General features: G+C 45.6%; 1 protein-coding gene across 4 annotated transcripts in view; it reads right to left on the bottom strand.

Moving 5' to 3' along the window:
• PCNX4 (pecanex 4) overlaps positions 1-7,315 on the bottom strand; it is a 96,569-nt gene extending 89,254 nt beyond the window's left edge. For 2 of the 4 annotated variants that reach the window (XR_013215790.1, XM_077265370.1), the window contains exon 1: positions 7,177-7,315. The gene's annotated coding sequence lies outside the window, so the exon portion shown is untranslated. The remainder of the gene's footprint in view (positions 1-7,176) is intronic. The other 2 variants (XR_013215789.1, XM_077265349.1) reach the window with 1 other exon arrangement.
• Positions 7,316-21,538: the final 14,223 nt, after the last annotated feature.

The raw sequence follows: 21,538 nt of genomic DNA, 5'->3' as shown, positions 1-21,538 counted from the left end.
TTTTAAAGTTTTGCATTTGCGTTTGCATAGGTAAAATATTACCAAAGATACTCTTGTGACATATGTGGTGAAAGCCTGTGCAGTTCTGAGTAGAATGGTGTTTATTTTGTTTCTCTATCTTCTTTATAGCCTGAGTTATGAGGAGAAATGTAAAGGCAGGCAACACCGAATTTCACACTTTTTCCGAACTTAGAAAATCAATTAAAAAAAATCTAGAACTTTTTTTTTTTCACATTTTGCATTCTCTGACACACTAATACCAAATAACAAAATCTCAAAAGAATTAAAAATTTAGAGGTAAAAATCATTGGTTCACTTGACATGGAATGACCCTTATACAAGTAAATAAAATCTAAATGTCAAATAAATTCTATAAAAATATAAATAAGGGGTCAAATAAATATACCCGTATATACTCGAGATTTTCAGCCCACTTTTTTGGGCTGAAAGTAACCCTCTTGGCTTATACTAGAGTCATACCCAGGGGTCGGCAGGGGAGAGGGAGCGGAGCTGTGTAATAATACTCACCTGCTCCTGGCGCGGTCCCTGCACATCCCTGGTTCCCCGGCAGCTTCTTCCTGTAGTGAGCGGTCACATGGTACCGCTCATTACAGTAATGAATATGGACCCGACTCCACTCCCATAGGGGTGGAGCCGCATATTCATTACTGTAATGAGCGGTACCATGTGACCGCTCACTACAGGAAGAAGCTGCCGGGGAACAGACGTGAAGGGACCGTGCCAGGAGCAGGTGAGTATAACGCAGTGTGCGATATTCACCTGCTCCCTGTTCCACAGTCGGCGCCGCTGCGTCTTCCGCGTCCTCTGCAGTGACGCTCAGGTCAGAGGGCGCGATGACGCGATTAGTGCGCGCAGCCCTCTGCCTGAACGTCAGTGCAGAGGACGGGGAAGGAAGACACAGCGGCGCCGACGGTGGAACGGGAAGCAGGTGAATATAGCAAGTGCCAGGGGCCTGAGAGGTGAGTATGTGATTTTTTTAATCGCAGTAACAGCACATGGGGCAAATGTCTGTATGGAGCATCTTATGGGGTCATGTGCAGCATTATATGGGGCAAATATCTGTATGGAGTATCTTGTGAGGTCATGTGCAGCATTATATGGGGCAAATATCTGTATGGAGCATTTTATGGGGCCATGTGCAGCATTATATGGGGCAATTATCTGTATGGAGCATCTTATGGGGCCATGTGCAGCATTATATAGGGCAATTATCTGTGTGGAGCATCTTATGGGGCCATGTGCAGCATTATATGGGGCAAATATCTGTATGGGGCCATGTGCAGCATTATATGGGGCAAATATCTGTATGGAGCGTCTTATGGGGCCATGTGCAGCATTATATGGGGCAAATATCTGTATGGAGCATCTTATGGGGCCATATGCAGCATTATATGGGGCAAATATCTGTATGGAGCATCTTATGGGGCCATGTGCAGCATTATATGGGGCAAATATCTGTATGGAGCATCTTATGGGGCCATGTGCAGCATTATATAGGGCAATTATCTGTGTGGAGCATCTTATGGGGCCATGTGCAGCATTATATGGGGCAAATATCTGTATGGGGCCATGTGCAGCATTATATGGGGCAAATATCTGTATGGAGCATCTTATGGGGCCATGTGCAGCATTATATGGGGCAAATATCTGTATGGAGCATCTTATGGGGCCATATGCAGCATTATTTGGGGCAAATATCTGTATGGGGCCATGTGCAACATTATATGGGGCAAATATCTGAATGGGGCCATGTGCAGCATTATATGGGGCAAATATCTGTATGGAGCATCTTATGGGGCTATGTGCACCATTATATGGGGCAAATATCTGTATGGAGCATTTTATGGGGCCATGTGCAGCATTATATGGGGCAATTATCTGTATGGAGCATCTTATGGGGCCATGTGCAGCATTATATAGGGCAAATATCTGTATGGGGCCATGTGCAGCATTATATGGGGCAAATATCTGTATGGAGCATCTTATGGGGCCATGTGCAGCGTTATAAAGGGCAAATATCTGTATGGAGCATCTTATGGGGCCATGTGCAGCATTATATGGGGCAAATATCTGTATGGGGCCATGTGCAGCATTATATGGGGCAAATATCTGTATGGAGCATCTTATCGGGCCATGTGCAGCATTATATGGGGCAAATATCTGTACGGAGCGTCTTATGGGGCCATGTGCAGCATTATATGGGGAAAATATCTGTATGGAGCGTCTTATGGGGCCATATGCAGCATTATATGGGGCAAATATCTGTATGGAGCATCTTATGGGGCCATATGCAGCATTATATGGGGCAAATATCTGTATGGGGCCATGTGCAACATTATATGGGGCAAATATCTGTATGGAGCATCTTATGGGGCTATGTGCACCATTATATGGGGCAAATATCTGTATGGGGCCATATGCAGCATTATATGGGGCAAATATCAGTATGGAGCATCTTATGGGGCTATGTGCAGCATTATATGGGGCAAATATCTGTATGGAGCATCTTATGGGGCTATGTGCAGCATTATATGGGGCAAATATCTGTATGGAGCATTTTATGGGGCCATAATCCACATTTGTGGAGCATAATACAGGGCAAATGTGTCTATGGAGCATCTTATGTGGTCATAATCAACATTTATGCAGCATTATATGGGGCATATTTTAATATGGAGCATCTTATGGAGCCCATCAGAACTGTATGGAGCATTATATGGGGCGTATTTTGTATGGAGCATCGTATGGGGCCATCATGAACTGTATGGAGCATTATATGGGGCTCCTGATTCAATATGGATATTCAAAAACATTTAACCTACTGATGTCTCAATTAATGTTACTATTATTGGTACCTATTTTTATTTTTGAAATTTACCAGTAGCCGCTGTATTTTCCACCAGAGGCTTATACTCGAGTCATTAAGTTTTCCCAGTTTTTTGTGGCAAAATTAGTCGGGCCGGCTTATACTCGAGTATATATGGTAAGTAAATAAATAAATGTTACCGTAAATAAATCATATAACATACAGTACAGACCAAAAGTTTGGACACATTCTCATTTAAAGATTTTTCTGTATTTTCATGACTATGAAAATTGTACATTCACACTGAGGGCATCAAAACTATGAATTAACACATGTGGAATTATATACTTAACAAAAAAGTGTGAAACAACTGAAAATATGTCTTATATTCTAGGTTCTTCAAAGTAGACACCTTTTGCTTTGATGACTGCTTTGCACACTCTTGGCATTCTCTTGATGAGCTTCAAGAGGTTGTCACCGGGAATGGTTTTCACTTCACAGGTGTGCCCTGTCAGGTTTAATAAGTGGGAATTCTTGCCTTATAAATGGGGTTGGGACCATCAGTTGTGTTGTGCAGAAGTCTGGTGAATACACAGCTGATAGTCCTACTGAATAGTCTGTTAGAATTTGTATTATGGCAAGAAAAAAGCAGCTAAGTAAAGAAAAACAAGTGGCCATCATTACTTTAAGAAATGAAGGTCAGTCAGTCCAAAAAATTGGGAAAACTTCCAAAAGGTCCCCAAGTGCAGTGGCAAAAACCATCAAGCGCTACAAAGAAACTGGCTCACATGAGGACCGCCCCAGAAAAGGAAGACCAAGAGTCACCTCTGCTTCTGAGGATATGTTTATCCGAGTCATCAGCCTCAGAAATCGCAGGTTAACAGCAGCTCAGATTAGAGACCAGGTCAATGCCACACAGAGTTCTAGCAGCAGACACATCTCTACAACAACTGTTAAGAGGAGACTTTGTGCAGCAGGCCTCCATGCTAAAATAGCTGCTAAGAAACCACTGCTAAGGACAGGCAACAAGCAGAAGAGACTTGTTTGGGCTAAAGAGCACAAGGAATTGACATTAGACCTGTGGAAATCTGTGCTTTGGTCTGATGAGTCCAAATTTGAGATCTTTGGTTCCAACCACCGTGTCTTTGTGCGATGCAGAAAAGGTGAACGGATGGACTCTACATGCCTGGTTCCCACCGTGAAGCATGGAGGAGGAGGTGTGATGGTGTGGGGGTGCTTTGCTGGTGACACTGTTGGGAATTTATTCAAAATTGAAGGCATACTGAACCAGCATGGCTACCACAACATCTTGCAGCTTCATGCTATTCCATCCGGTTTGCATTTAGTTGGACCATCATTTATTTTTCAACAGGACAATGACCCCAAACACACCTCCAGGCTGTGTAAGGGCTATTTGACCAAAAAGGAGAGTGATGAGGTGCTACGCCAGATGAGCTGGCCTCCACAGACCTCAACCCAATCGAGATGGTTTGGGGTGAGCTGGAGCAAAGAGTGAAGGCAAAAGGGCCAACAAGTGCTAAGCATCTCTGGGAACTCCTTCAAGATTGTTGGAAGACCATTCTCGGTGACTACCTCTTGAAGCTCATCAAGAGAATGCCAAGAGTGTGCAAAGCAGTCATCAAAGCAAAAGCTGGCTACTTTGAAGAACCTAGAATATAAGACATAATTTCAGTTGTTTCACACGTTTTTGTTAAAGGGAACCTGTCACCCCCCCCCAGGCGTTTGTAACTAAAAGAGCCACCTTGTGCAGCATTAATGCTGCATTGTGACAAGGTGGCTCTTTTAGTTATTGTTCGTTGCACTGCAGAAATAATCGCTTTTGAATTTGGTCCCTCATACCTGTGAAATCGCCAGGGAAGCAGGTCGTTCCCCCCTCATCCAGACGCCTCCCAGCCATCACTCTGCGAGAAGGGCGCCGCCTCCTCGGTGTTATTCAGTTGTCCAGGCGCCTGCGTGGTCATATTCTGCCATGGACATGTGCAGTTCGCGCTGCCCGACAACTGACATCACTTGATGTCTTGTTTACTGCGCCTGCGTGCACCTGCGGGTTCTCGGGCCGCGCGTGCACGCAGGCGCAGTAAACAAGACATCAAGTGATGTCAGTTGTCGGGCAGCGCGAACTGCGCATGCCCAAGGCAGAATATGACCGAGCAGGCGCCTGGACAACTGAATAACGCCGAGGAGGCAGCACCCTTCTCGCAGAGTGACGGCTGGGAGGCGTCTGAATGAGGGGGGAAAGACCTGCCTCCCTGGCGATTTCACAGGTAGGAGGGACCAAATTCAAAAGCGATTATTTCTGCAGTGCAACGAACAATAACTAAAAGAGACACCTTGTCAGAATGCAACATTAGTGCTGCACAAGGTGGCTCTTTTAGTTACAAACACCTGGGGGAGGGTGACAGGTTCCCTTTAAGTATATAATTCCACATGTGTTAATTCATAGTTTGGATGCCTTCAGTGTGAATGTACAATTTTCATAGTCATGAAAAAAAAATGCAGAAAAATCTTTAAATGAGAAGGTGTGTCCAAACTTTTGGCCTGTACTGTATGTAAATATATACGTATATACTAGATGGAAATATATATATACTAGATGGAGATCCGATGCTATCGCATTGGGAGGGCGGTAATGTCACGATGGGGGCAGGCATGCGGTGCTGTTGTTGCCTAATGGCATCCTGTCATAATCTAATGACTTTTGTATCAGAGGACTCATGTGCTTGACGCCTACGCTTATATGCATTGGTTTTGTCCCAGCGACGCTGTTGCTCTTCAACAGTCTCATTTGCCTGTTGTTGTCTTCGACCTTGTGCTTTTGCTGCTTTCCTTTCATTGTCATTGGCGTACTTTTTATGAGGAGCCATGTTGGCGTTGATATTTTCTTTTTAAAGGGGTTTTCCCACAAACAAAAGTTCATTTTAAAAATTGTCTGTGTCTGACCGTGTACCTAACAAACTACAGCTCCTGGGCAGGGGAAGAAGCAAAAGACAATACTGACATTACAGCAGGAGATCGCAGAGGATACATTTGTGAGGTAAAATATTTATTTTAAAAAGTCAGTGAAATGTTTTACCTCACAAAATTAATCCTCTGTGATTTCCTGCTGTAATGTCAGTATTATCTTTTGCTTCCTCCCCTGCCCAGGAGATGTGGTATGCTCCGTACAGTCAGACAGAGTCAATTTTTAAAATGAACTTTGTTTCGTGGGAAAACCCCTTTAATGTGACCGGCTTCCTCTGCCTGTAGACACGTCGCGCATCTGCCGCCAGGATCAGCCGAATGATTCACTGCACCTGTGCGTAATTCACACAGGTGCAGTAAATCAGACCGCCGCCATCTTTGTGCAGACAGCTATCGGCGGTCACATTAAAACTGCGCATGCACTCCTCCTGTACAAAGATGGCGGCAGTTAGTGAATCATTCAGCTGATCCCGGCGGCGGCGTGTTTGCGACGGTGTTCTGCTGGTGGTACCGCGCAAGAGGCTGCGTGAGTGTGTGGTGCATATGATGTATAGAGTGTGTGTCAGTGTAAGTGTTGCGTACGGCATATAGAGTGTGTGTGGCTGGTGGTGCGTACGGCATATAGAGTGTGTGCGTGTGCGTATGTGGCTGGTGGTACTGCACAATAGGTTGGTACCAGCAGCAGTTTCCATATTGAGACACCCATCACTTGGGTGTCCCAATACGGCAGTCGGTGAACTTCCTCCGCTTGGAATTCTGGGATATGGTGACATCTGGACAGAACAGGAAATGAAAACATTAAAAGGCTATATATATATATTATATACACACACACACACACACAGTATATATGAAGTACATTTTATGGTAAAAATGAATGCTATAATGTTGTCATTCAAAACTACAACTCGCACCGCAAAAAAGTAAAACAATAAAAAATATGTGGAAGCGGAAATTGTCCAAGAAGGGTTAAAGGTACATTCACACATACATAAAACAAGGCAATAATGTTTTTCGGTGGATAGCGCATACTCTATGTGACCCCACAGACCCCAATGCGGTTTCTGATACCAACCAATCAGATTTCAGCTATGGAATATGTAAGAGGACACCTGATTGGTTGCTAGGGGTAACTGCATTCATACCGTGCTAGGACATGACGTCACAGAACGTCAGAGCGAGCCCTAGGTGCACGTACAGACACACACTGCAGCCCGGGGAGCGGCAGACGCTGCACAATGCCGCATTATATGTCGCCCGCTCCTCCCGGAGGCGCTAGTGACTGCGGCCTATGTCCCGGCGCCCGCACTGAGGAGGTCTCTGTATTCTCGTCCGTCCCACACTTCCCTCCGTTTCCGTGCACTCACCCGCCCCCCTCGGTTAGCGGGCCGCGGCGCTCCTCAGGCGGCTCCCGGTGCTGTGCACACAGCCTCCATCTGCTCCTCACCTCCCTCCTCATCCCCTGCCTGCTGAGGTGCAGGGGCGCGCACTGTGCGGGAGCCCGCGGAGAAGTGCACAGGCCGGGGCAGGAGGCGGGTGTCAGCGCCTGTGTGCGGTCATTTCACCTGGCAGCAGAGCGGTGGTACCTGTGGGGGGCGCTGTGCTGGGATTCCACAACAAAGGCTCCACATCACATTCACATTAGTCTTTTGGAGTAGGTCAGCTTTGAAAAACGCTTGAAAAATCGCAAAGAATAAAAAAAAAAAAAAAAAGCTGGCAAGAATCTTCCTATTCATTCCTTTGTTCAGTGCTTTGTCCTTTTCTTTCCCTTCAGATTTTGAAGAGAAAACCTTGTGAGGTAAAAAGAAAGTGCAGTGTCCAAAAAGGCTGCAAATAATTCCATCAGGAAACGACAAATACTCCCCCAAAAGCTCATAAAAGGAGCGTCTCTACTAGAAGGAGATGCGTCGCCTGACGAGCTCTTCCTTGGCGGAAACGCTTCAAGAAAAACCTGGCGGTATTTTCCTGTTTTGGGTTTTTTTTTTCCTATAATTTAAGCTATGACAAGTGAAGAAGAATGGACATTTTATTTATTTTATCTCAAGGCTGTGTGCCCATGTTGCGTTTTTTATGCGTTTCCGCCACGTTTTTTGCCGCAGTGGAAAATCTTTAAACAACACAATCCCATGCAATCCTATCGGATTCTGCAGTTGCTGTGCCCATGCTGCGGATTTTCCCACTGCGGAATCGCATATCGGTAAAATCCGCAGCATGTTCATTATTTCTGCGGAATCGCGGCTATTTCGCCGCCATAGGATTGCATTGAAACGCTCACTTTACGCATGTGGCTATGCCCACCATGCGTAAAGTGAGCGCTTCATGTGCGGATGGTACCCAGGGTTTGCAGGAGAGGAGACTCTCCTCCAGGCCCTGGGTACCATATTCCTCCCAGCTCTCAGTGGTGCACGCGATGGCTTCCGTTCCCAGGGATGAATTGTGCGAATCACCCAAGATGACATCGCGGTCACTCAACCGTGACGTCACAAAGGTCCTTCGGGCAAATCATCCCTGGGAACGGAACGTACCAGGAGCGCCACTGAGGAGATCGGGGGTCGGCACAAGGTGAGCATAACCATATTTTTTATTATTTTTAACATATATTTTTAGTATTGATACTGCATAGGCAGCATCAATGGTAAAAAGTTGGTCGCACTTGTCAAGCACTATGTTTGACAAGTGTGACCAACCTGTCAATCACTTTTCCAAGCGATGCTTCAAATCGCTTGTAAAGCGCAAGCATTCTGTAAGCTAAAAACGCTTGTGTTTTGTGGGAAAACGCATGCGAATTCTGCATGCGTTTTACCCGCAGCAGGGAGTTGCGGAAATTCTGCAGACATTTCCACAGGATTTCTGCAACGTGGGCACATAGCCTTACGGTTTCCAGACCCAAAAGAGACAGAAATGTGCAGAGCGACAGCGATTTTACATTGCTGGACAATGTAATGTAATTAGAGTTGTTTTTTTCCCAGGATAAATATGCCTGAAAAAAAAGGCATCATGTGCACATACACGAAAAATCATTTTGACCACCTAAAAAAAAAACACGTATGATGATAGCTTAAGGGTGTGTACACACCAGGACCCCAATTAAGCAAAAGCCCCCCCAAAAAAGTCACAAAATTTCGGCGCAGCTTTTGGCGTTTTCAGACAAAAAAAAAACAAGTATGACGATAGCTTAAGGACCCCAATTAAGCAAAAGCAAAAAAAAAAAAGTCACAAAATTTCAGCGCAGCTTTTGGCGTTATCAGGCCAATACGTCTCAGCTACGCCAAAACTGTTGTGTGTTGTGGCGCTGAAGAAGGGTGACGTGGCGGACATGTGCACGCCACTCATCAATTGCTCCTGATTCATGAAGAGACGTGCTCCTTTTCATGAATCCGGAATTTCTGACTCCACCATGCCCCGTCAGCGAGAAAGTCGCCAGTCTTGATTAATCAGGGTGTATGTTTGTTTTAGATGGACAAAACTTAAGGAAACTCTCCTTTTCTCTTACGGTTTGTAAACCTGAAGCATCTCTTTTAGCTTGTTTTTTCGCTGTTATTTTCTGAGCCCTTTTATGTTATGACATTTCTTTTCGGAATCTTTTTTCCAGCGTTTTGTGACATTATCCGGATTATTTTCTTTTAACTCAATCAACAATGAAGAAAAACCACTAGCAGTTTTTGAAGCAGAAATACTGACAAAACGCTCAAAAGACATCAAGGCGCCTTTTTAGCTTTCCCATTAACTTCTATTATAAAGTTCCCGAGTGGAAACAGCTTGAAGAATGGTCATCACTTCTTTTAACCACTTGATGTCCTTGTAAACGTAAAGCAATGAAAAGTCATACAGCCAGAGTTCACCGCAGTTCAGGCTGTGAGGGAGCGCAGCTTCAGTGACGTCACCGCTAGTCACTGAAGCTGCTCTTGCAGCATCTCATTCACCAGTAGTTTTCAGCCGGGACGATCGCATCTTGGCACCGTCCAGGTTGAAAACTGTATATAGACATGGATTGCGGCGTGGGACACAACGACGGACAGGTATGGTATATTTTTTTTCCTAAGCTTCCAAATGCATTAACCTCTTTCTGTCATTAGACGTATTATTCCGTCCATGTGGGGTGGGCCCTACTTCCCATGGACGGAATAGAACGTCAAAGGCGATCGGCCGCGCTCACGGGGGGAGCGTGGCCGATCGCCGCCGGGTGTCAGCTGATTATTACCTCTGACATCCGGCACTATGTGCCAGGAGCGGTCATGGACCGCTCCCGGCACATTTACCCCCGGCACAGTGCGATCAAAGATGATCACAGCATTCTGGCGGCATAGGGAAGCATCGCGCAGGGAGGGGGCTTCCTCCGTGCTTCCCTGAGACCCTAGGAGCAACGTGATGTGATCGCGTTGCTCAGAGGGTTTCCTACCTCCTCCTCCCTACAGGCCCTGGATCCAAAATGGCGAGGGGGGCCTTCCGGGTCCTGCAGGGAGGTGGCTTGCAAGCGCCTGCTCAGGGCAGGCGCCGGCAAGCCTCATTCAGTGCCTGTGTGATCGCTGATCTGACACAGTGCACTGCAAAGTGTCAGATCAGCGATCTATCACTGTAACATGATGTCCCCCCCTGGGGCAATGTTACAAAGTTAAAAAAAAAATATTTACACGTGTAGAAAAAAAAATCCTAAATAAAGAAAAAAAATATTGTTCCAATAAAAAAAACAATAAAAGTACACATATTTAGTATTGCCATGTCCATAACAACCCGATCTATAAAATTGTCCCACTAGTTAACCCCTTCAGTGATCACTGTAAAAAAAAAAAAACGAGGTAAAAAACAACTGTTTATTATCATACTGCCAAACAAAAAGTGGAACAACACACGATCGAAATGACGGTTATAAATAACCATAGTACCGTTGAAAACGTCATCTTGTCCTGCAAAAAATGAGCCGCCATACAGCATCATCAACAAAAAAATTAAAAAAGTTATAGTCCTCAGAATAAAGTGATGCAAAAATAATTATTTTTTTTATATAAAATAGATTTTATTGTATAAAAGCGCCAAAACATAAAAAAATGATATAAATGAGGTATCGCTGTAATTGTACTGACCCGAAGAATAAAACTGCTTTATCAATTTTATCAAATGTGAAACGGTATAAACGCCCCCCCAAAAGAAATTCACGAATTGCTGTTTTTTGTTCATTCTGCCTCACAAAAATCGAAATAAAAAGTGATCAAAAAATGTCACGTTCCCGAAAATGGTACCAATAAAAACGTCAACTCGTCCCGCAAAAAACAAGACCTCACATGACTCTGTGGACCAAAATATGGAAAATTATAGTTTTCAAAATGTGGAGACGCAAAAACTATTTTTTGCAATAAAAAGCGTCTTTTAGTGTGTGATAGCTGCCAATCATAAAAATCCGCTAAAAAAAGCTATAAAAGTAAATCAAACCCCCCTTCATCACCCCCTTAGTTAGGGAAAAATAATAAAATTTAAATAATGCATTTATTTCTATTTTCCCGTTAGGGTTAGGGCTATGGTTAGGGTTAGGGTTGGGGTTGGGGATAGGGTTGGGGATAGGGTTAGGGTTGGGGCTAAAGTGAGGGTTAGGGTTGTGGTTAAAGTTAGGGTTAGGGCTACAGTTTGGGCTGGGGCTACAGTTAGGGTTAGGGTTGGGGCTAGGGTTAGGGTTGGGGCTAGGGTTAGGGTTGGGGCTAAAGTTAGGGTTGGGGCTAACGTTAGGGTTTGGATTACATTTATGGTTGGGATTAGGGTTATGGTTGGGATTAGGGTTAGGGGTGTGGTTGGGATTAGGGTTAGGGGCATGTGCGGGTTAGGGGTGTGGTTAGGGTTATGGTTGAGATTAGGTTTAGGGTTTCAGTTAGAATTGGGGGGTTTCCACTGTTTAGGCATATCAGGGGCTCTCCAAACACGACATGGCGTCAGATCTCAATTCCAGTCAATTCTGCGTTGAAACAGTAAAACAGTGCTCCTTCCCTTCCGAGCTCTCCCGTGCGCCAAAACAGGAGTTTACCCCAAAATATGGGGTATTAGTGTACTCAGGACAAATTGGGCAAGAACTGTTGGGGTCCAATTTTTCTGGTTATCCTTGGGAAAATAAAAATTGGGGGGCTAAAAAAATCATTTTTGTGGGAAAAAAAATGATTTTTTATTTTCACGGCTCTGCGTTATAAACTGTAGTGAAACACTTGGGGGTTCAATGTTCTCACAACACATCTAGATACGTTCCTTGGAGGGTTTATTTTCCAATATGGGGTCACTTGTGGGGGGTTTCTACTATTTAGGTACATCAGGGGCTCTGCAAATGCAATGTGACACCTGCAGACCATTCCATCTAAGTCTGCATTTCAAACGGCGCTCCTTCCCTTCCAAGCTCTGCCATGCGCCCAAACAGTAGTTTTCTTCCACATATTGGGTATCAGCGTACTCAGGACAAATTGGACAACAACTTTTGGGGTCCAATTTCTCCTATTACCCTTGGGAAAATACAAAACTGGGGGGTAAAAAATAATTTTTGTGGAAAAAAAAAGGGATTTTTATTTTCACTGCTCTGCATTATAAATTGCATTGAAACACTAGATAAGTTCCCTGGGGGGTCTAGTTTCCAAAATGGTGTCACTTGTGGGGGGTTTTAATGTTTAGGCACATCAGGGGCTCTCCATACGCGACATGGCATCCCATCTCAATTCCAGTCAATTTTGCATTGGAAAGTCAAACGGTGCTCCTTCCTTTCCGAGCTCTTCCGTGCACCCAAACAGTGGTTTACCCCCACATATGGGGTATCAGCACCCTCAGGACAAATTGCACAACAACTTTTGAGGTCCAATTTCTTCTGTTACCCTTGGGAAAATAAAAAACTGGGGGCGAAAATATCATTTTTGTTAAAAAATATGATTTTTTTATTTTTACGGCTCTACATTATAAACTTCTGTGAAGCACTTGGTGGGTCAAAGTGCTCACCAGACATCTACAGGTCCTTCTCAAAAAATTAGCATATAGTGTTAAATTTAATTATTTACCATAATGTAATGATTACAATTAAACTTTCATATATTATAGATTCATTATCCACCAACTGAAATTTGTCAGGTCTTTTATTGTTTTAATACTGATGATTTTGGCATACAACTCCTGATAACCCAAAAAACCTGTCTCAATAAATTAGCATATCAAGAAAAGGTTCTCTAAATGACCTATTACCCTAATCTTCTGAATCAACTAATTAACTCTAAACACATGCAAAAGATACCTGAGGCTTTTAAAAACTCCCTGCCTGGTTCATTACTCAAAACCCCCATCATGGGTAAGACTAGCGACCTGACAGATGTCAAGAAGGCCATCATTGACACCCTCAAGCAAGAGGGTAAGACCCAGAAAGAAATTTCACAACAAATAGGCTGTTCCCAGAGTGCTGTATCAAGGCACCTCAATGGTAAGTCTGTTGGAAGGAAACAATGTGGCAGAAAACGCTGTACAACGAGAAGAGGTGACCGGACCCTGAGGAAGATTGTGGAGAAGGACCGATTCCAGACCTTGGGGAACCTGAGGAAGCAGTGGACTGAGTCTGGTGTGGAAACATCCAGAGCCACCGTGCACAGGCGTGTGCAGGAAATGGGCTACAGGTGCCGCATTCCCCAGGTAAAGCCACTTTTGAACCATAAACAGCGGCAGAAGCGCCTGACCTGGGCTACAGAGAAGCAGCACTGGACTGTTGCTAAGTGGTCCCAAGTACTTTTTTCTGATGAAAGCAAATTTTGCATGTCATTCGGAAATCAAGGTGCCAGAGTCTGGAGGAAGACTGGGGAGAAGGAAATGCAAAAATGCCTGAAGTCCAGTGTCAAGTACCCACAGTCAGTGATGGTGTGGGGTGCCATGTCAGCTGCTGGTGTTGGTCCACTGTGTTTCATCAAGGGCAGGGTCAATGCAGCTAGCTATCAGGAGATTTTGGAGCACTTCATGCTTCCATCGGCTGAAATGCTTTATGGAGATGAAGATTTCATTTTTCAGCACGACCTGGCACCTGCTCACAGTGCCAAAACCACTGGTAAATGGTTTACTGACCATGGTATTACTGTGCTCAATTGGCCTGCCAACTCTCCTGACCTGAACCCCATAGAGAATCTGTGGGATATTGTGAAGAGAAAGTTGAGAGACGCAAGACCCAACACTCTGGATGAGCTTAAGGCCGCTATTGAAGCATCCTGGGCCTCCATAACATCTCAGCAGTGTCACAGGCTGATTGCCTCCATGCCACGCCGCATTGAAGCAGTCATTTCTGCCAAAGGATTCCCGACCAAGTATTGAGTGCATAACTGAACATTATTATTTGATGGTTTTTTTGTTTGTTATTAAAAAACACTTTTATTTGATTGGCCGGGTGAAATATGCTAATTTATTGAGACAGGTTTTTTGGGTTATCAGGAGTTGTATGCCAAAATCATCAGTATTAAAACAATAAAAGACCTGACAAATTTCAGTTGGTGGATAATGAATCTATAATATATGAAAGTTTAATTGTAATCATTACATTATGGTAAATAATAGCTATATGCCCTGAAGAAGAGAGCAAGATAGCTCTTGAAACGCGTAGGCTTCAATAAACCACCCTAAATCTACCTCGTGTGCGCGGTCTTCAGTTCGCCTAAGACTATAAATAATGAAATTTAACACTATATGCTAATTTTTTGAGAAGGACCTGTAGATAAGTTCCATGGGGGGTCTACTTTCCAAAATGGTGTCACTTGTGGGGGGGTTCAATGTTTAGGCACATCAGGGGCTCTCCAAACGCGACATGGCGTCCCATCTCAATTTTAGTCAATTTTGCATTGAAAAGTCAAACGGCGCTCCTTCCCTTCCGATCTCTGCCATGCACCCAAACAGTGGTTTATCCCCACATATGGGGTATCAGCATACTCTGGACAAATTGCACAACAACTTTTGGGTCCAATTTCTTCTGTTACCCTTGGGAAAATAAAATATTGGGGGCGAAAAGATCATTTTTGTGAAAAAATATGATTTTTTATTTTTACAGATCTACATTATCAACTTCTGTGAAGCACTTGGTGGGTCAAAGTGCTCGCCACACATCTAGATAAGTTCCTTAGGGGGTCTACTTTCCAAAATGGTGTCACTTGTGGGGGGTTTCAATGTTTAGGCACATCAGGGGCTCTCCAAACGCGACATGGCATCCTATCTCAATTCCAAAGCTGGTTAAAGAATGTATTAATAAAACTTAACTTTTAATCCTACTTACTAAAATCTCAAAAAGTGACCACAAGTGCAAAAAGTGCCAGTGCTTAAACAAAAAAACAAAAAGATGCAAGTAAAAACCAGTAGTACAGTATTTGTAAACCACACATATGCCTCAACCTGGAGGTAGTCAATAAAGCCACTCCCAGGAGAGAAAGTATACGGATATGGCAGTTTGTAGAGACCACTCAAATGTATGTATTGGTCCCCCTTCTCTCCGCCTGTATCCTTAATGGGGTATTCCTCGGTGCCTTTCCCTTAGCATGGCAGCATCCCTCATTTCATATACTCCACGTATACTCAAAAGCCACAACAAAATCCGTCTGATTAGACCAACAGAAATACGTCCCACTCTATCAGTTGGTATAGGTGTAATCAGCGGGCCTACACTCTATCATCTTAAACGCCTATGGTGTTACAACTCGGCAGCAAGCTCATCATACCATAGAGAGGGCAAATCCCCATCTCATTATATCCTGCCCATAAGATCCATCAGAATACAAATATGCCCCCCGAACAGGGCTGCACACAGGCATATGTTCAATCAATGTTTCAAATGGGTATTTCTCTTAAAAATCAAATTTTATACTCATCCATGGAACCGGATCTCTCAGCGGTGCCTTCTCAGAGTGTTCAGGATCTCATGTTCGGTAATGAATCATAACATTCTGTCCTCTGATCATTTTTAGTGCTTATGTCTCTCCTACCCCCCAACTCACTTCATCTGCAGACCTGCTCTTTAACCTCAGACCGCTCCTACTAAAATATAATATAAGCCAATCACTCTTCTTCGCCCACCTGCTTTCCCTTTCTATGCTTCTTCTCACTGCTGGCGACATATCCCCCAATCCTGCCCCCCCCTCCCCAGCCTCATAAATTCCACTAATCCTCACCCCTATACTTACACTAAAGGTACCTTCACACTAAGCGACGCTGCAGCGATATAGACACAGCGTCGCTGTTTGGTCGCTGGAAAGCTGTCACACAGACAGCTCTCCAGCGACCAACGATGCCGAGGTCCCCAGGTAACCAGGGTAAACATCGGGTTGCTAAGCGCAGGGCCGCGCTTAGTAACCCGATGTTTACCCTGGTTACCAGTGTAAAATGTAAAAAAACAAACAGTACATACTCACCTTCGCGTCCCCCGGCGTCCGCTTCCTGCACTTACTGTGAGTGCCGGCCCTAACAGCAGAGCGGTGACGTCACCGCTGTGCTGTGCTTTCACTTTACGGCCGGCGCTCAGTCAGTGCAGGAAGCGGACGCCGGGGGACGCGAAGGTGAGTATGTACTGTTTGTTTTTTTACATTTACACTGGTAACCAGGGTAAACATCGGGTTACTAAGCGCGGCCCTGCGCTTAGTAACCCGATATTTACCCTGGTTACCATTGTAAAACATCGCTGGTATCGTTGCTTTTGCTGTCAAACACAACGATACACGGCGATCTGACGACCAAATAAAGTTCTGAACTTTAACCAACGACCAGCGATATCACAGCAGGATCCTGATCGCTGCTGCCTGTCAAACTCAACGATATCGCTAGCCAGGACGCTGCAACGTCATGGATCGCTAGCGATATCGTTTAGTGTGAAGGTACCTTAAGAGAAACTACCGCAATACCTAACACTTAAAATCTGTGCCACTGCCCCCCAGCCCCTGCTTCCTCTCTCTGGAGCACTTTGGAATGCCAGCTCTGTCTGCAACAAGCTCCACGTGATCCACAATCTTTCCTTCCTGGCCCTCACTGAGACCTGGCTGACGCCCTCTGACATGGCCTCCCCTGCTGCACTGAGTTACGGTGGCCTCCACTTTACTCACAGTCCTCGGTCTGGCAACAGACATGGCGGAGGAGTGGGTTTCCTTCCTTCTAAAAACTGCTCCTTCAACCCTATCCAACCCCCACCCTCCCTTATCCTCCCTTCTTTCGAGGTTCACTCTGTCCGTATCTACTCTCCCTCTAATCTCCAAATGGCTGTCATATACCGACCACCAGGTTCAGCCACTGCCTTCATTGACCAATTCTCCACCTGGCTTCTTTACTTTCTCTCTGCTGACATCCCGACCATCATCATAGGGGACTTTAATATCCCTGCTGACACCTGTCAGCCAGCAGCCTCCAAACTCCTGCCCCTTACCTCATCCTTTGGACTTACTCAGTGGTCCTCCACAGCCACCCACACAGACGGACATACACTAGACCTCATCTTCACCCGCCTCTGTTCCCTATCTAATCTCACAACCACTCCCTTCCCCCTATCTGACCACCATCTACCCACCTTCTCATCCTTATCCTCCTCACCCTCCCCCCATGTCCAGGCACCAGCACATCCTCTCAGAAACCTCACAAACCTAGACATTCACAGACTCTCTATTAACTCTGTTCTCCATATCTTCACTCCACGACACGGACAGCGCCACCGCTTTCAATACACTACCCTCACATCAGCCATAGACTCAGTCGCCCCTCTCATGCATGGCAAAGTGCGACAAATCAATAGGCAACCCTGGCACAACAATCTCACCAAGCGGAGCGGCGTTAGCCCTCAACTCTGCTAAACAGACCTATTTCACAAACCTTGTATCTTCATTATCCTACAACCCAAAACAACTGTTCAGCACATTCAACTCTCTCCTTCACCCACCACTGCCTCCTCCAACTCCCCTAATCTCTGCTGGGGACTTTGCCACCTACTTCAAAAATAAGATCGACCAAACAAGGCAAATCCTTACTGTTCCATCACCCCAACCACTCCATATACCAGACCTCTGCCCTTCCCTAATAACCTCCCTCTCCAACATCACTGAAGGAGAGCTTACTCACCTCCTTTCCAAATCGTACGTCACCGCCTGTGCACTTGACCCCATCCCTTCCCACGTGCTCCCCAATCTCACTAACACGCTCATTCCAGCCCTAACCCATCTCTTCAGCCTATTGCTATCTTCTGGTACCTTCCCTTCTGCCTTCAAACATGATACCATCACACCCATCCTCAAAATAACTAGCCTTGACCCAACTGCAATGCTCAACTATCGCCCCATATCACTGCTCCCTTTTGCTTCCAAACTTGTTGAGCAACATGTCCATGCTCAACTTTCCTCCCACCTCTCATATAACTCTCTCCTTGACAACCTCCAATCTGGCTTCTGCCCCCACCACTCAACCGAAACTGCCCTGCCCAAAATCACTATTGACTTACAGCCAAAGCTAACAGACAGTTCTCCATCCTCCTTCTCGACCTGTCCTCTGCCTTCAACAATATTCTTTCTATTTGGGGGGATTTTTTAACAATTTATGGGAGGGGGATTATAGTTATAGTCAATAAGGTGAGTAATAAAACATAACAGAGTGATCTAAAACTTGTTCTGTTAAACAAGTAATTAAGAAAATATATTCAAAGAAGAATCAACAGAGGAAAAAATGTTAATGCGGAAGGAAAAGTTAGGAAAGGTAGAGGGGACGGGGAAGGAAAGAAAAGGGCATAGGAGAAGGTTGGATCAGATAAACGTGGAGAGTAGGGACAGGGGAAACGATCATCCTTATTAAAACAATATAATAAAATGATTTTCAATTTGCTTCATTAAATATGTAATTGTACTTCTTGGCATATAATAAAGCTTTAAACCTAAAAGAGGGCATTCGACTTGAGGAAAGAAATAGGTTCCAAGATGACCATGTGGAATAGTATTGTTTTAAAGAATTGTTTCAGAGCGTAAGAATGTTCAAAAGAATTATGGGTAGACATTCTTTTCATTATTTCTGAAATGGAGGGAACATCTATTGATTTCCACTCTGTCCTCTGCCTTCGATACAGTTGACCACTGCCTACTGCTACAGATTCTTTCATCCCTTGGCATCAAAGACCTTGCCCCGTCCTGGATTTCCTCATACCTTTCCAACCACTCATTTAGCTTTTCGCCATCACACACTACCTCCTCATCCCGCCCTCTCTCTGTTGGAGTCCCTCAAGGTTCTGTCCTGGGGCTCCCATTTTTCCATCTATACCCTTGGCCTAGGACAACTCATAGTCCCATGGCTTGCAGTACCACCTGTATGTGGACGACACTCAGATCTACCTCTCTGGCCCAGATGTCACCTCTCTGCTGTCCAGAATCCCGGAGTGTCTATAAGCCATATCCTCCTTCTTCACCTCTTGCTTCCTAAAACTCAATGTATACAAAACCGAACTCATAATCTTTCCTCCATCTCACGTATCTCCCCTACCCGACCTATCTATTATAGTAAACGGCATCACGCTCTCTCCCGCACCTGTAATCCGTTGCATCGGAGTAACTCTCAACTCTGCCCTGTCCTTCAAACCGCACGTCCAAACTATTGCCACCTCATGTCGCCTCCAACTGAAAAATATTTCCAGAATCTGTCCCTTCCTCAGCCCTCAATCTACTAAAACTCTTGTGCATGCCCTCATTATCTCCCGCCTTGATTACTGCAACACCCTCCTCTGTGGCCTCCCCGCTAACTCTCTTGCACTACTCCAGTCTGTCCTCGACTCTGATGCCCGACTAATCCACCTCTCTCCTCACTACTCCCCTGTTTCTCCCCTCTGCAAATCCCTCCACTGGTTCCCAATTCCCCAACGAATCCCGTTCAAACTACTAACACTGACCTACAAAGCCATCCACAACCTGTCCCCTCCCTTTATCTCTGAACTAATCTCCCAATATCTTCCCTCACGTAATCTTTGATCCTCCCAATACGTCCTACTCTCCTCCATACTTATTTGTTCCTCACATAACCGCCTCCAAGATTTCTCCCGAATATCCCCATCCTCTGAAATTCCACGCCTCAACATGTCCGATTATCCACCACCCTCGGATCCTTCAGACATAACCTGAAAACCCATCTCTTCAGGAAAGCTTACAGCCTGCAATAACCATTCTGCCGCCTCACCACCACCCGAGCTGCCGCCTCACCCGAGCTGCTGCACCCCCAACCTTCTGTCTCTTCCCCATTATCCCTGTTATGATCCGGTGGTAGGATCACCAAACTGACCTGATAGGTAAACCTGAATAGTAGGACTAGCTCCGGGAATGTGGGAACTATACCGACCGCAATCCTGAACCTATCCACACACACTAAAGGCAGCCGTGGAGCGTTACCTAAAAACCTAGACGCCTCTTCACAGCCTAAGAAACTGGCTACTGTAAGGTTTCTCTTACTGAGAGTGTTGGGGGACACTCGCTTGACCGCAATATTTAAGCACACGGCACGGGTTTATAAACAAAACAGTCCATACGGTTTATTAAAGTGCCATAAACCGGGTAATGCACAGTTCATTATCACATAGAACACAACAGGCACCAACAGTCTCTTTGGTACCTGACGGGAGCCCTTGCTCCACCTGCCGACTCTTTTAACAGTCTTCTGGGTAAGCTGCCTAACGGGGATCACCAACTCGCCTGGTCAATACACAGTAGTCAGTCCAGACCTCACCGAAGGACTCCAGCTTCCCCACACTCTGTTAACACTCTTCCGGGTAAGCTGCCTAACGGGGATCACCAACTTGCCTGTCCGGCACACAGTAGTCAGTCCAGACCTCACCGAAGGACTCCAGCTTCCCCACACAGTAACTGTCTCTGGCTCCGCAGATCCCGGTCCTCACCTTGTCACCGCAGGTCCTGGACCCCGTCCTCCACCCATCAGCATAGGTCCTGGACCCCGTCCTCCACCTGTCACCGCAGGTCCTGGACCCCGTCCTCCACCCGTCAGCATAGGTCCTGGACCCCGTCCTCCACCCGTCACCACAGGTAACCAGGATCACGCCGGTGGCCTAGTCCGGGTATTCTTCAGGACGTCCTTCCCCAGCTGGGAACGTCCAATACCCAGGCCACCCGAAGCCAAGTGCAGGACCCTAGTCGTTCCTAGAACAGTCCAGCACCCTTCGGGACCTTCACGGTCAGGTCCATACACAGGTTCCACACAGGAACCACACAGGACCTACCGGACACACCTCTCAGCTCCACACACAGGGAGCTCACAACCAACACTGACTCACACCCTGGTCACGTTACATACTGGTAACCACTCCCCTGGGTGGGAGTGTATGTGTGGCTAGTCTGACCCTCCCATCTCTCATGACTAGCCTAGTAAGTCACCCAAACTTAACTATACACATTACACAAACTCTTGAGGGACTACAGCTCCCAGCATAACCACAATACATCAGACTTACCACGCAGACTCCCTCTGCGACACATATCGACCATTCACAACACTGCCGATTACAGGTTCACCACTATTACCACAACAGATACGCCTCCATGCATATCTCACAGAGCGCACAGAGCACCCCCTAGCTGCCACAGGGGTCACTACACCACACTACCCCTAGAGAGAAAGCAAAGCCTCACTTGCCTCAGAGAAATAACCCCAAAGTTTAGACAGCCCCCCACAAATAATAACGGTGAGTTAAGGGGAAAATACAAACGTAGGAATGAAAAACAGGTTTAAGCAAATGAGGCCCGC

The sequence above is a fragment of the Ranitomeya variabilis genome, chromosome 1, assembly GCF_051348905.1.
Source record: "Ranitomeya variabilis isolate aRanVar5 chromosome 1, aRanVar5.hap1, whole genome shotgun sequence".
Taxonomy (NCBI): Eukaryota; Metazoa; Chordata; class Amphibia; order Anura; family Dendrobatidae; genus Ranitomeya; species Ranitomeya variabilis.
The sequence above is the reverse complement of the archived record's forward strand: the minus strand, read 5'-3'. Positions and strand labels throughout refer to the sequence as shown.